General features: G+C 42.4%; 1 non-coding gene across 1 annotated transcript; it reads right to left on the reverse strand.

Moving 5' to 3' along the window:
- Positions 1 to 924: 924 nt before the first annotated feature.
- On the reverse strand, positions 925 to 998 carry TRNAV-CAC (transfer RNA valine (anticodon CAC)). The gene has a single exon. It is a non-coding gene; the product is annotated as a tRNA-Val (tRNA).
- Between the last annotated feature and the right edge of the window lie 15,659 nt (positions 999 to 16,657).

Consider the following 16,657-nt stretch of genomic DNA (forward strand, 5'->3'; position numbering starts at 1 on the left):
TATTCTAGTTCTATACAGATAGATACCAATTCTTCCAGTCATTCTATGTAACATTTTTTGTTGTCCAAACCTGGACGCGATGCAAAGATCTCTACTTTGTAAAACTAGCGTCATAACCAACTACATTATCTGGACCTAATTGTGAAGATCAATTTCATGGATTTAGATGAATTGGATACTTTCACTGAACCGATGTCAAAACTACATAGTTATTACGAGTTGAGTTTCAATGTATCCCATGTGGTAGTGGCATTAAGCTCAAACAAATCTCTAGCAAGAAACATAGAGTCGTAATTGACACAAGAAATGAACACGTCGATTTTCTTGGCTTAAGGTATGTGCATGAGATGCACTTAGTTCCACTAAATATATTCATATATGCTAATTCTTCTACTCATTCAATGTAACAATTTTTGTTGTCCAAACACAGAGTCGAACCGAAGAGCTCTCCTGTGTAAGACTAGCATGATAACCAACTACACTATTTGGACACAATTGTAAATACCAATTTCATGGATTCAGAGGAATTTGTTACTTTGACGGATGCGATGTCACAACCACATGGATATCATGAGTTTCAACGTAGTCCAGGTGGTAGTGTGATTTAGGTCAAACATGTCATAAACCAGATAACACTATTTAAAGCAAAAATGTAGAAATTTATTTTCTTGTTTAATATTGTTTTTTTCTAAAGACGGATACCAATTATTCTACTAATTCTATGTAGCATCTTTTCTTGTCCCAACCTGGACTTGAACCGAAAACTGTCTTAGACTACAGTGATAACCAACTACACTATCTGCAAATATTAAAAATAACTAGTTTGGATCGATGAATAAAAGACTAATCTCAGTAGAAATGCTATATGCCAATTCAAAAAGAGTAACTTAAAACAATATTGTTGTTGTAGTCAACAAGATTATGTGTCCAAACCCGGACTCGAACCGGAGACCTCTAGTGTGTGAGACTAGCGTGATAACCAACTACACCATCTGGACCGATTTGCCATTACTAATTTAATAGTTCGACATGCATTTGTTAATTAGACCAAGTGATTGGCATGTAACACTGACATTGCCGTAACGACAATGAAAGTTTTCCAAGTGGTAGTAAGATTTACCTTATAGACGTCTTTCTGACTACATATGATTTAAGCTATAAAAGATAGCACCAATGTAAGCAAGAGATGAAGAATTCTTTTTGCTTTGCATAATATATGTGCAGGACTTGTAGTTAGTTTAACATAATACTTGACTATATCCACATCATTACAATCAAGCAACCATCCAAAGAACAATAGTGATAATTTTAGTGAGTCTAAATAACACTCTCTTGTCCAAACATAGACTGCAACCGGAGACCTCTAATGTGTTAGAGTACCATGAAAATCAACTACACCATCTTAACATATCAGCGATATCTATTTGTCTTTGTTAATTAATCTTCATGCAATAACCATTGAAGAATAGAGTGTTCTTAGAGGAATTTCAAGATATCATTTCTTCGTAAAAGAATAGTTCAAAACATACAAATAAACCTAGACTCAAACTAAAGACCTCTAGTGTGGAAGTCCATCGTTATAACCAACACTATCTAGAAGAAATTGTGAATATCGCTCAATTTCATGCATTCTGATGAATTTGATACTCTCACTGAAATGATGTCACAACTACATGGGCATCATGAGTTTTAATGTATCCCCTGTGGTTGTGGCATTTAGGTGAAACAAGTTTCTAGAAAGAAATAGCACTAATGGACACAATAAAAATGACGATGTTCTTGGCTTAAGGTACATGGATGAGTTCCACTGAGTTTCACTAAATATATTCTAGTTCTATAAAGATAGATACCAATTCTTCTAGTCATTCTATGTAACATTTTTTGTTGTCCAAACTCGGACCCGATGCGAAGATCTCTAGTGTGTAAGACTAGCATGATAAACAACTACATTATCTGGACCTAATTGTGAAGATCAATTTCATAGATATAGAGGAATTGGATACTTTCACTAAACCAATGTCAAAACTACATGGCTCTTACGAGTTGAGTTTCAATGTATCCCATGTGGTAGTGGCATTAAGCTCAAACAAGTCTCTAGAAAGAAACATATAGCCGTAATTGAAACAAGAAATGAACACGTTGATTTTCTTGGCTTAATGTACATGCATGAGATCCACTTAGTTCCACTAAATATATTTATATATACTAATTGTTCTACTAATTCTCTGTAATATTTTTCATTTTCCAAACATGGAGTCAAACCGAAGACGTCTAGTATGTAAGACTACCGTTATAACCAACTACACTATTTGGAGCTAATTGTAAAGATCTATTTCATAGATAGAGATGAATTGGATACTTTCACTGAACCGATGTCCAAATTACATGGCTATTACGAGTTGAGTATTAATGTATCCCATGTGGTAGTGACATTAAGCTCAAACAAGTCTCTAGAAAGAAACATATATCCGCAATTGACACAAGAAATGAACACGTCGATTCTCTTGGCTTAAGGTATGTGCATGAGATCCACTTAGTTCCACTAAACATACTCATATATATACTAATTCTTCTACTCATTCTATGTAACATTTTTGTTGTCCAAACACTAAGTCGAACCGAAGACCTCTAGTGTGTAAGACTAGCGTGATAACCAACTACAAAATTTGGACACAATTATAAAAACCAATTTCATGGAATCAAAGGAATTTGTTACTTTGACGGATGTGATGTCATAGCCACATGACCATCTCGAGTTTCAACGTAGCCGATGTGGCAGTGTGATTCAGGTCAAACATGTCCAAAACAGATAGTACTATTTGACGCATAAATGTACACGTTTATTTTCTTGGTAGATTGTATTTTTCTAAAGACAGATACCAATTATTCTACTCATTCTATTTAGCATCTTTTCTATTCCAAACCCAAACTTGAACCAGAGACCTCTAGTGTGTTAGACTAGTGTGATAACCAACTACACTATCTGCAAATATTGAGAATGACTAGCTTGGATGGATGAGTAAAAGACTAATCTCGATGGAAATTCCATATGCCAATTTGAAAAGAGTAATTTAAAACATTATAGTTGTTGTAGTCAACAAGATTATGTGTGCAAAGCCGAACTCGAACCGGAGACCTCTAGTGTGTGAAACTAACGTGATAACCACCTACACCATCTGGACGATTAGGCATTACTAATTTAATATCTGACAGGTATTTGTTAATTAGACCAAGCGATTGGCATATAACATTGACATTGTACTAATGACAATGTAAGTTTTCCAAGTGGTAGTAAGATTTACCTTATAGAAATCTTTTTGACTACATACGATTTAAATTATAAAAGATAGTACCAATGTAAGCAAGAGATGAAGAATTCTTTTTGCTTTGCATAATATATGTGCAGGACATGCAGTTTGTTTAACATAATACTTGACTATATCGACATCAATGCAATCAGCCAACCATGCAAAGAACAACAGTTATAATTTTAGTCAGTCTAAATAACACTTCTCTTGTGCAAACATAGACTGGAACTGGAGACCTCTAATGTGTTAGAGTAGTATGCAAATCAACTACAACATCTAAACGTATCAACGATATCTGTTTGTCTATCGTAATTAATCTTGGTGCAATAACGATTGAAGAATGGAGAGTTCTTAGAGGAATTTCAAGATATCATTTCTTCGTAAAAAAATAGTTCAAAATATACAAATAAACCCGGACTCAAACTGAAGACCTCTCGTGTGGAAATCCAGCGTTATAACCATCTACACTATCTAGAAGAGATTGTGAATATCGCTCAATTTCATGCATTCTGATGAATTTGATACTCTCACTGAAATGATGTCACAACTACATGGCCATCACGAGTTTCAATGTATCCCATGTCGTTGTGGCATTTAGGTGAAACAAGTCTCTAGAAAGAAATAGCACTAATTCACACAATCAAGATGACGATTTTAAGGTACATGCATGAGTTCCACTTAGTTTCACTAAATATATTCTAGTTCTATAAACATAGCAAGGAATTCTTCTAGTCATTCTATGTAACATTTTTTGTTGTCCAAACCCGGACCCGACCCGAAGACCTTTAGTGTGTAAGACTAACGTGATAGCCAACTACATTATCGAGACCCAATTCTGAAGATTAATTTCATGGATTTAGATGAATTGGATACTGTCAGTGAACCGACATCAAAACGACATGGCTATTACGAGTTTCAATGTATCCCATGTGGTAGTGGCATTTAGGTCAAACAAGTCTCTAGAAAGAAACATATAGCCGTAATTGACACAAGAAATGAACATGTCGATTTTCTTGGCTTAATGTATATGCATGACATCCACTTAGTTCCACTAAATATATTTATATGTAGTAATTCTTCTACTCATTCTATGTAACATTTTTAGTTTTCCAAACATGGAGTCAAACCGAAGACCTCTAGTGTGTAAGACTAGAGTCAAACATGTCAGAAACAGATAACACTATTTGACGCAATAATGTAGACGTTGATTTTCTTGGTTATATTGTATTTTTCTAAAAATAAATACCAATTATTCTACTCATTCTATGCATCATCTTTTCTTGTCCAAACCCAGACTTGAACTCGAGACCTCTTCTGTGTTAGACTAGGTTTGATGGTAAAGGCGTATCTCTAGGTAGTGATTGATGTCATATAGGAAATGTAAATGTTGTTTGTTACATGAATATGGCAATTCACAAATATGTATAAATATAGGTGTTAGTCATTTTGTAAATTTTGTATGTTTTCTTCTCAATTTCACCTGTCAATTATTTAGACATTTTTTAAAAGCCCTTAGTTTTTAGACATGGTATAAATGAATATATTTTGATTCAATTTTCAAAAACCTTTACGCATGCGATGGTTCTTTTTGTGAAATGACAGAATTTGTGTATTTTTTTGACAGACTATTCTTAAATTGCGACATATTACCTATTCCAAATGACACGGTGTTGAACCCCGGAAAAGGTGCATAAGAAAAGACGAAAACTTCGTAAAATATGGTGGCCAATACCTCTCTAGCTAGATGAATCACATGAAGATCATTGGAATTATGCTCTACCACGTTGGCTATTCCCTTTTCCTAGTCCTTTCTTATTTTAAAGATAATTGTCAGGAATTTTGAGCTTAACAGTTTGACAGGAAGGACATAAAAGAGGCAGATTTGATAGGGCAATCATGTGGAGTGATAGCGATGAGATGTTGGATGTGGAATATGAAGCATCTTCTAATTTTGGATAAGGAAGAGTGATGAAAGTGTTGAGGGTTGGAACAAGATTTAATGAGCAGACGAGGAGAGTAGTGTCACTTTCTTTTTGTATGTACACGATTTTGGTGGTAAATCAGCGTGAGTGAGATGGTTGATGTCGATTTATGAAGGACAATTCATTTTTTTTATAAGGATTAGTGATGGTGGTGTGGGGTTTGAAGCATAATCTCTTGAGAACAGTGAACTCATTTATTGTTTGTATGTAGACGATTTTGGTGATAATCGGCGAGATGTTTGATGTGGACTTGATGAAGAAGAATGTATGTTTTTTATAAGGATGAGTGATGAGGGTGTGGGAGGTGAAGCAAATTCTCAAGAGGAGATGAGGAAACAAGACTCATTGTATTGTTGTATGTGCACGATTTTGGTGGTATTCAGCGAGATGATTGATGTGGACTTAACGAAGATGGTTTGGATAAGGATGAGTGATGATGGTGTGGAGGCCGAAGCATATTCTCATGAGAAGATGAGGAATTTAAACTCATGTTATTGTCTATGTGGAGGAATTTGTGAAGTTAAAAATCGTTGCCGGCCACAACTGGTTGTACATGTGCGGAATATTAGTCAATCTAATGGAAAGGAAAAACAAAATACAAAAACTGAGAATGACAGAGATTTTATTGTGGAAACCCAAACTTGGAAAAAACCACGTGGAGTCCACAAACTCCGAAACAGAACACTATGAGAGAAAGGAATACAATTAGAGATCTTAGAGGCAACGACCTCAAGATCCTGCTTCGCCAACAAGCGGCTATGGGGCTTACACGCTTCCACTCACACTCGTTCACTCTCACAGTTACAGAGGCAACAACCTCGTCAACAATAACTTTACAAACACGCACACCTCTAACATGATTGCCCTAAGTACTTATATACCAATGTAACCTTTCGACTATTTACAAACTTAGCCTTCCGTGTTGGCTATCTCCACGATTTCTCATCAACACGGTTCTTCTCACTTCCCATCCGGAGGGACCTGTTTCCTAACAATTTGGTGGTAATCGGCGAGATGGTTGATGTGGACTTCACGAAGCAATTTGTATGTCTTTTATAAGGATGAGTGATGATTGTGTGGGGCCGAAGCATAAGCTCATGAGGAAAGGAGAAAATTGTTTGAATGTGTTGGTGTATGATAGGAAGTTGGTGGTAACCGGTGATATGGTGGATGTGGAAAGATTAAGCATATTTGTTGAGTTGACAGTATAATGTATTGGATCGCCTTCAAATCTCCGATGTATAGGAAGTTGGTGGTAACTGGTGAGATGGTTGATGTGGAAAGAGGAAGCATAGTTGTTGAGTTGACAATATAATGTTTTGGATCGCCTTCAAATCTGTGATGTATAGGAAGTTGGTGGTAACCCGCGAGATGGTTGATGTGGAAAGAGGAAGCATATTTGTTGAGTTGATAGTATAATGTATTGGATTGCCTTCAAATCTATGATATACAGGCATGGAATACACTGTTATCTACTTTGAAGGTTTCTAGTAGCATTAGGGGTTTTTTGGATAAAGATTATGTTGAACAAGAGCAGGTTGAAGAAGTATTGAAAGGTTCATAACTATGACTTGCGAGGGTTGTTTCCGAATATAAGTACTTTGGTTGTTGTCTATGGATATGATACCTTGCATTGTGTCTAAGGAATAGGTTGCAATTAGTGGATTTTTTTCTCTACTTAGGATTTGTTTCCACAACCAGTGTCTTACACAAGACAGGCTCGGGGGGGAAAACTTTGTATGTTGTAGCCGTTATGACCCTTTCTATACAACTAATGGAAGGATATTTTGTTTTGGAAAAACAAAGGTACATTGGAAGCATTACGTGATCTCACAAGGGGTGCATTTCTAAATCTACATGCATGGAGGCGCATGAAGAGTCATCTCATACTCAAGAATGAAAGTGCAATTTACCTTAAGTCATTACCTAATCTTCAAGTAATATATGTCAAGAAATGGCGGGAGGTAGTGTTAGCATCACATGGTGACGCAACCCATCACACATTTTGAAAGACTCTTAAAGAGTTAAAGCGGGGTTACCCGACTGATGTATGTGATTATGGCATTACACCGGAGTACGCAAAAGCACTCATTAGAAGTTGTGGTTGCCGAATGGTGTTAAAGCTTGACCCAAACAACGTGTTGGGAGTGAGCATGGCCAAATATAAGAAGACCCCACCCATAGAAGTGATCAAGGTAGAAACCCACCAGTTAGATGATGCGCTCAGGATTTGCAAACCAAGTTTCACACACAAGGAAAGGAGTCAATGTGGGTATGTGTGTGACTAGGTATAGTTGTCATCATGCGGTGACATCTCGACTTATGTCTAATTCCACTCGACGACACAGGGGCACACCCCGATGTGGGTGTACATTCCATGTGGACATTAGAATGAATGACAGGGTTGATAATGAGACACTGATCATTTCAATATATGGACCTCATAGTGGTCAAGTACTAGGTAGTACATCGGATGTGTACCATTTGCCAACACACCCCAATGTCATAAGTTGTTGCAAAGATAACCTATTTGATGTTGGGTGTGCAATGCATGTGGCATGAATGAGCATGCCTAAAGGAAGCATATCATAAGTCCAAGGCTAGTCCATTAGAGCTTGTTAGCTATAGGTTCTTTATGATACTTGTTGAGCGGCAAGCTCAACTGGAGCCGGATCGGCTGAATAAGCTTGAGCCGGCAAGCAAGACAGATCGGTAAGCTGTGAGCAACCGAGCTGGGAAGCTGGTTAGCCGGATCCAATCAGTAACCGGAAGCCAAGTATTAGTGTAGACTACTAGGTAATTATAGTCTTGTAGTAAGTGTCAGATGCTCGTGTGAGCATTGAAGTACGCGGTACTTCTATCAGTCCCACGAGGACTTGTATAAATGATGCTACTGAGCATAATTGTATGTACAGAGTGTTTTTATATATTTTTGAATATAGATTTGAGGTTCTGCTCTCTTTGTCTCTCCCGTGTACTCTATGGATTCCCTACCTTCTCTATTTTCTAACGCTTCTAACGCTTCCGCAAGTAATCGTTTACATGATATTAGAGCGCGAGGGTTGAGAACCTCCTCTGCAACCGACAAACGCTTGAAAGCAAACCCCAACAGGTCGTAAAACAGAAGACAGAGAAGTGATGGATAGAAGGATCGGTAACTCGCTCCCTGTGGAGAAACTCGATTGATCCAACTATGCATCTTGGTCATATAAGATGCACCAGTACCTGCTTGGGCATGGCTACTGGAGTTTCGTCGAAGGAGCCAACGAAACAACACCTGATGCGGCACATAAGGACTTCCCAGTGTGGGAACAATCGGCAAGCAGAGTGATGTACTACTTCGCGTCCAGTGTCGGAGACCAGTTGCTGAGCCAAATCCGAGATGCCAAGACGCCGAAGGAGGCTTGGGGAAACCTGAAGAAGGCTTTCGCCGCGAGCACTACAGCCCGGAAGCTGCAACTCCGACAGGAGTTAAGCAATGTCCGACAGAAGGACATGTCCGTGGCGGATTACACGGCCCGGATCAAAGAGATTTGTGACTCGCTTGCCTCTATCAACGTTACCGTAGAGGAAGATGAGATGGTATAGGTCTGTCTTGGGGGCCTGGCGTCTAAGTTCAGAGCATTCCGAACGACGGTATGTACAAGGGAGAATATGCCATCATTTTTCGACTTACAATCGATGCTCCTTGTAGAGGAGAACCACGCCGGTGCGTCAACTAGCGCACCCATTGACAGCCGGATGCTGTACACGGAAGCGGATCGGTCCTGTGGGCGTGGTTGATGAGGCGGGTCGGCACGCAATGGAGGTGGCCGGCAAGAGCAAGAACGAAGGCACAGAGAACGTGCCGACAACAGTTCTGGGAATTCCACAGGCAGGGGGAGTCAAGGCGGTGCCGGAGGCCGGCAAGACAAATCGGCAATGGAATGTTGGTACTGTGGCAAAAAGGGCCACAGAGAAAGCAAGTGTTGGAGAAAACGCGCCAATTCGGACAAATCCGGATCCGGCAAGGCCGACAAGGATGGCCGGCAAAGCTCACACTACGGGAAGGGATCAGGAGGATCCAAGAACGGTAACGGGCCAGCCTTGGTGCTAAAGCACGAGGCGAACTTGATGAAGAAGAACACTTCCAAATCGGAGGAAGTGTGGTATGTTGATTCCGGTGCGTCGAACCACATGACGAACCACAAAGAGTGGTTCTCCTTTTTGGAGAAACTGGATCAACCAGGAGTAGTCGAAACCGGAGACGACACTCCTCACCCAATTGTGCACGTCGGAGAAGTCCCTTTGAGTCACGTCAGACAGAAAGGGAAGCTGATGAACGTATCACACGTTCCGACGATCACGAAGAACCTGGTGTCGGTCGGACAGATCGTGATCGTCGGAACGGGAATCGGAGAGAAAGATCAAATGCCTGCAGTTGGATGGCGGAAAAGAGTACTTTTCCAGCCAATTCAATAGTTATCTGTAGCAAAAGGGAATTCGGCAAGAGCTCAGCTGCAGATACACACCGCAACAAAAAGGTGTTGCCGAAAGGAAGAACCGGTCGCTTATTGATGCGACAAGGGCAATGCTGGAGGAGAAGAGCATGCCCAAATTCTACTGGGCAGAGGCAGTCCGAACAACTGTCTACATCTAGAACCGGATCGGTGAGAAGGTGTCAGCTCACGAGCTATATTTCGGACGCAAGTCGAATTTGAGACACCTTAAGATCTTCGGTAGCATTGCATATGTGCATGTACCAGAAGACAAGCGGAGGAAGCTAGATGCAAAATAAGAAAAATGCATCCTAATCGGCTATGGTCAAGAGCTGAAGGGTTATAAGTGTTATAACCCCCGGACAAAGCAGGTCCAAGTTAGTCAAGATGTCGGGTTGGATGAATCGGCATCGTGGTACTCCTTACCGGCTCCGACTTCCGAATCCGACCTGGTGCCAGTGGAGGAGGCTAGTGAGCTTCAACCGGCCTAGGTAGAGGATGATGAAACGTGGACTCAGGATGAGAGTCCGAAATCGTTTCAGTTGAGCAGGCCAAACGGGAGATTGAGTCAATCTGACCAGTCTGATGAGGAACCGGCGAGTAGTAGAGACTCTGTCGTGCACTCCCCACGCGATGAACCGAGGTGACGGTTCACGCGGAAAGAGAAGGGGAAGAAGAAGATGCCGGAATTCGAAACCGGCAACGATGAGTCGGATCAGTGTGCATCCAACTCCGGCAAGGAGAAGGGCCTCAAACTGGGTAACAATGAGTTACGTCGGTCCACCCGCTAGAAGGATCCCGTCAAGCGGTACGGGTACAATGAGTACATGGTCCATCACTATGCGTACATGACTAAGGTGGCGGAAATGCGTGAGCCAGAGAGCAACGCAGAAGCGGCCAAGGACGCAAATTGGCGTGCCGCTATGAAAGAAGAAATGTGGGCACTTGATTTCAACAAGACATGGGACCTAGTTGACCCTCCTCGTCACTGTAAACCGATCGGATGCAAGTGGATATACAAGGTAAAGTACAACGCCGACGGTTCTGTTAACCGGTATAAAGCCTGGGTAGTGGTGAAGGGATACGCGTAGACCCACGGAATCGACTACGACGAGACCTTCGCTCCGGTAGCGAAGATGACGACGGTTCGTGTGGTGCTGGCGGTTGCTGCAACAAGGGGGTGGCATCTTCACCAGATGGATGTGAAGAATGCGTTTCTTCAAGGTGATCTTGAAGAAGAAGTCTTTATGACTCAGCCCCCTAGCTTTCAATCGGATATGAACAAGTCGGCGGTATGCCGGCTGAAGAAATCGTTGTACGGCTTGAAGCAAGCCCCTCGAGCTTGGAATGCGAAGATCACGCACCGGTTGCGTAAGATGGGGTTTGTGGCCTCCAAATCGGACTCTTCGTTGTTCATCCGGAAAGGCTCCGTTGGCCCGGTATGTATACTGTTGTATGTTGATGATCTAGTCATCACCGGACCGGGTGTTCCCGAAATCAACCGCGTCAAGTCCCAGTTGTCGGACGCATTTGAGATGAAGGATCTAGGGGACCTTCATTATCTTCTAGGGATCGAGGTGATCCGAACCCCGAACGGCATATTGCTCTCACAACGACATTACTTCTTGAATATGTTGTACAAGTTCGGCATGACAAAATGCCGACCTGTATCCACACCCTTGGACCGAAACTAGAAGCTTCGTCCCAACTCCGGACCGGCCTGCAACGAGCAACGGTTCCGACAAATTGTCAGAAGCCTTATTTACTTGACTATCACGCGACCCGACATCAGCTATCCAGTCGGAATGATAAGTCAGTTCCTGCAGAAGCCGACCGTGGAGCACCGTCAGTGCGCGCAAAGGATATTGCGGTATGTCAGCAGCACGAAGGACTGGGGACTGTTATACCGGCGTGGTATACCCGAAGAGCTCGCCGGTTACACGGATGCCGACTGGGCCGGCGATGCATCAGATCGCCGATCAACCTCCGGTTACATGTTTTCCCTAGGTAGCGCGGTTGTGGCGTGGAGCTGCAAAAAGCAGCCAACAATTGCTTTATCGAGCACTGAGGTTGAGTATCAAGGCGCTACCATTTGGCGCCACCTGTGAAGCCATTTGGCTTCGGCGACTGCTACAAGACCTACAGATCGAGGTACCGACCCCGATTCTGGTCTACTGCAACAACATAAGCAGTATGCAACTCGCCAAGAACCCCGTATTCCATGCTCGCACAAAGCACATCGAAGTGCACTATCACTTTGTGCGTGAGTGGGTCCTGAGCGGTGAAGTCGAACTACGGTATGTTCACACAGATCGGCAAATTGCCGATATCTTCACCAAGCCGCTCGGATCGGACAAGTTGCAACACTTCACCGAAATTCTTGGTGTTCAGCATCTTGACGTGCCACACTTGAGGGGGAGAACGAGCAAAGACACTGGAATGGGCAAAGGCAAAGAGACTGCCGATTGCGTCGGTGAGGGAAGAACAGGGGGTGGCAGAGTCAACAAGGACAGAGCCGACCGAAGGAAGAAGGCCAAGACCCGAACATGGTCCGATGTGGTGAAGGGCTTGGAACCAAAAGACGAATCCGGAGCAACCGATTCGGACAAGAGCTGGAACGAATCGGAGATAGTAGATTCGGAAGAACCGGATCAATTCAAGGCCAAGCAGACACGGATGCAGTGGGAGTCGATGCCATCGCGGAGGAACCGACAGATCGGCAAGCACCGGAGTCATAGCAGCGAAGGAGCTGAGAGGGGCCTATTGAGTAGACATACCGACCAAGAAGATTGAGGCGCGCAGAACAAGAGGGGTCGCGGCAAACAAAACCGGATCGGACGAGGAGCGCGAGCAATGCGGAGCGACGCCAGGAGAAGTCGGTTGGAAAAACCGACTGCCACAGAGGCTGACACTAGGATCCAACCTCAAGTTGAGCTTGAGGGGGAGTGTAGAGCGGCAAGCTCAACTGGAGCTGGATTGGCTGAATAAGCCTAAGCCGGCAAGCGAGACAGATCGGTAAGTTGTGAGCAACCGAACCGGCAAGCAACAGAGCCGGTGAGCTGGGGAGCCGGTTAGCCGGATCCAATCAATAACCGGAAGCCTAGTATTAGTGTAGACTACTAGGCAATTATAGTCTTGTAGTAAGTGTCAGATGCTCGTGTGAGCATTGAAATACGCGGTACTTATGTCAGTCCCACGAGGACTTGTATAAATGATGCTACTAAGCATAGTTGTATGTACAGAGTGTTTTTATATATTTTTGAATATAGATTTGAGGTTCTGCTCTCTCTGTCTCTCACGTGTACTCTGTGTATTCCCTACCTTCTCTATTTTCTAATGCTTCTAACGCGTCCGCAAGTAATCGTTTACAATACCAAAGGAGGTCCATAACATGACAAATAAGTTAAAAATCAGCAGCGCCATGTCAGAGGTTGATTGATCTTTGATGATGTAAGATGCCTATGCACTCTGAGATCTTTGGAAAGTGGATCATGTTCAACCTTACCTACCTGGTGCACCAGGATCTCCCACTAGACAACCATTTATCTTGATACTTCAAGATCAATGGATGTTGGAAATGTGTGAGCAGTTGACTCTAAACAACTCTTGGGCAATCGACTCAACATATAAAACAAATCAATTTGGCTATCATTATATGCAGTTGTTTCCCCCAACACATGGGAATTGGGATGCCCTTATGGTACATACTTTGTAGTTATAATAAGGGATCAAACCATAAGCAAGTTGCATTAGAAACTTGCTTGAGAGTCATGTTTGCAAGGATGCCTATGGTGAGGCCAAATGTGATAGTGATTGATAAATGTTGGACATCATATAATGCCATAAATAATGTGGTTGCAACAAACCATCAATCTTAGATTGTTGTAAATGGGCAACGGTCACGAACACATTGTCGACTTTTGTTGTGTCAGTTTCATGCCAAAAAATGATGGGTGGATAACTAGTTGATGAGTATGTGTGCGGAAGTACGTGTGGACATGTCGATGTCGTGATGTTTTCCACACATAGTGTGAAACCACCCTCGAAAAGAAGTAAAATAGTAGTTCAAATTAACTTTATTAGTAAGAGAAATACTTTTCAAACAGGATTCCTTATAAATTAAAGGGAAAAGTACCAGGATACCCTTGGAAGTTCATCTATTTACCAGAATGCCCCTGGAAGTTCCAAATTTACCAAACTACCCCTACGTTGTCGTGTGAATCTTCACACACTATGTAAAAAATAATGAAATAATTATTATAGATTAGATTAGTAGCTTACTATAGAAAGATGGATATACTCAAGAGCTTCAAAACGTATTTTACTATATACAAAATGGAGAAATACATATCAAGTTATGTGAAAATAAAGTTTGAGAAGATAGGGAAATTAGAACTATCCCACATAGATAGGAAAGATAAGGCCCTGGCTATATAAGCACCTTGAGCTCCCTCATTTTTCATTTGTGCTAAGAGCACTTTGGCCACTTTGTCTTAATGGATGATGGTGGCCAGATTCCCTAAAACCGAAAACCGGCCGGTAAGCAAATTCGGAAACTGGCTGGTAAGCAAATCCGGAAACCGGTCTGTTAAGCAAATCCGGAAACTGGCTGGTATGCAAACCAGAAACCGGCTGGTAAGCAAAACTGGAACCGGAACTGGCAAGCAAACCGGCACCGGAACCGGCCGGTAAGCAAAACCAAAACCGGTCGGCAAACAAAACTGGAAATCGGAATCGGCAAGCAAACCGGAATCGGTAAGCAAACCGGAACTAGAACCGGCCGGCAAGCAAAACCGGAACCGGAACCGGAACCGGAACCGTCCGGCAAGCAAAACCGGAACCGCAACCGACAAGCAAAATGGAACAGACCGGCGAGGGATTCGGCGATCGGGCGGAACCGGCTACCAGACGAGGTTGGACGCTGTCGTAGTGTATTTCGTACACTACGTGAAAAAGTAAAAATAATATAACCGATTTAATTACATATAAATAAATAAAATAAGAATATCAAGATATTTATCACGTGCATAGGGCAAGATTCGAACCTTGTACCTCCACGTAGCCAAACCTCAACTTTACCATTATGCTACCTTATCCTTAGTGTTCTATAAATAGATTTAATAACTATAAGTGCTTTATTTGCGCCTACCTTTATTAAAAGGTAAATCATGTATTTTTAGAGTGCGTGAATATTTTATAGAAAAACGCAAGCAACTAAAAAGTGACTCATGCACATCTAGCGTGCATGAGCACTATATTTAGCAAATAAAAGCAAGGATTAGAAAAGCATTACATGCACATTTAGTGTGCATGAACGTATTAGAAAAAGCATGTAGCTATGCTTAGTCTCTCCCATCACTATATAAGGATGGGGAGCACATTGTAGTTTTTGTTGATTATTTTTCTATAATGATCAATCAATCTAAAATATTCGTGGGATTCACGAATTTGCTAAAAATAATTCTCTCTTACAACCTAAATATTGACTAAATATACTAAACTCGTGGGATTCACGAGATTCTTATCTTATAACTCTTTATACCTATTCTTTACTAGCCTTATTTGTATTTTTCTTCCTCCTAGTCCAAAACCTCTGCGGTTCCCACCCGACTCACGCAACGATCCGAAGCCGAAAGGCACGACACAGTTGGTGAACCCGACGTGAAGACGGGTGGCAAGGAGATGGAGAATCAACAAGAGGCGATGAACATGATGATGATAATGTTTGAGCGGATGCAACAAGAACAACGTGCGATGTCGGAGATGAAGGCGGCAGTAGAGCGGCTTCTGCGACGAAACGGGGAATTCAACGGTAAGGGTGTGTCACGCTACCTACGTGAATATAAGGCGGAGATGATGCAATATCGGATACCGGAAGGATTGCAAGTGATATCCTTTAGTCGGGTGGCCTCGGACGAACTACAAGAGAGAATCCACAAGATACAACAACAAAACTCGACATGGGAGTCCTTTGAAGAAGCTTTACGGGAGGCATATGACTATGAGAGATGGACGGGACGAGATCGACGAGAATTCGACGAATGGGTGGCGTCGGAGAAGACTCACCGAAGTGCAACGCAAGCGTTCCTAGAGTTCGAGCATCGTTTTGCTCGACTCTCGGAGCGGGAACGAAGATTGGTGGGAGAAGATAAAGTCTTAATGTTCGTAAGATCGATCGATCGGAAAGAAAGGATGGACATTGGGATCGAACTCGAAGATGATGACGGTGCGAACGGCCTTACCGAGGATTGGGCCAAAGTCGAAAGGGTATGCCGAAGACATGATGAAAGGAAGCTAAGAATCTCGTCAACAACGACATGGCCGATGAAGGATGGTCGATTGAGGAAAAACGATGAAGCCAATATGAAGGCCGAAATACAACATGATGGTACCACGGGAGAAAGAGTGGAACAAGACACCCACTCGTCTTGTGAAAGAACGATGGCGAAGGATAAGGCCGATAATTCAAGTGTAGAAGGAAATTTCGGGATACAAGTGCCCGAGACATCGGGTCAAAAAGGGGTAAGCATAATAGATGTTTGCATAATTGATGCAGATAAAGAGTGTGAAGCGGATGTGATTAAGGAGGTAGCCACAAAAGACAAAATCGAATCGGAGGTGGCTATGGACGAATCAATGGCGGATGGCCATATCGAGACTTCCCCACCACTAATTCTAGAGACTCCGGCGGTTGCGATCGAAAGGCAACGTGAGACCGAAGAGACGGAAGGTGGCGGAGAGAAAACGAATGTCGAAGCCGACGAATATGATGAAGAGATAGCCGAGAAGAATGCTAAGGGTGAAACTACGAAAGAAGGTAATACCGAGGATTCATGCCAACAATATCTAGAGACTTCGGCGGTTGTGTCCGAGAACCAACGTGAGACCG

This window comes from Azolla caroliniana, unplaced genomic scaffold (genome assembly GCF_043228905.1).
Source record: "Azolla caroliniana isolate FFs.n. ecotype wild unplaced genomic scaffold, voAzoCaro1.0.p SCAF_16, whole genome shotgun sequence".
In the NCBI taxonomy this organism is placed as follows: Eukaryota; Viridiplantae; Streptophyta; class Polypodiopsida; order Salviniales; family Salviniaceae; genus Azolla; species Azolla caroliniana.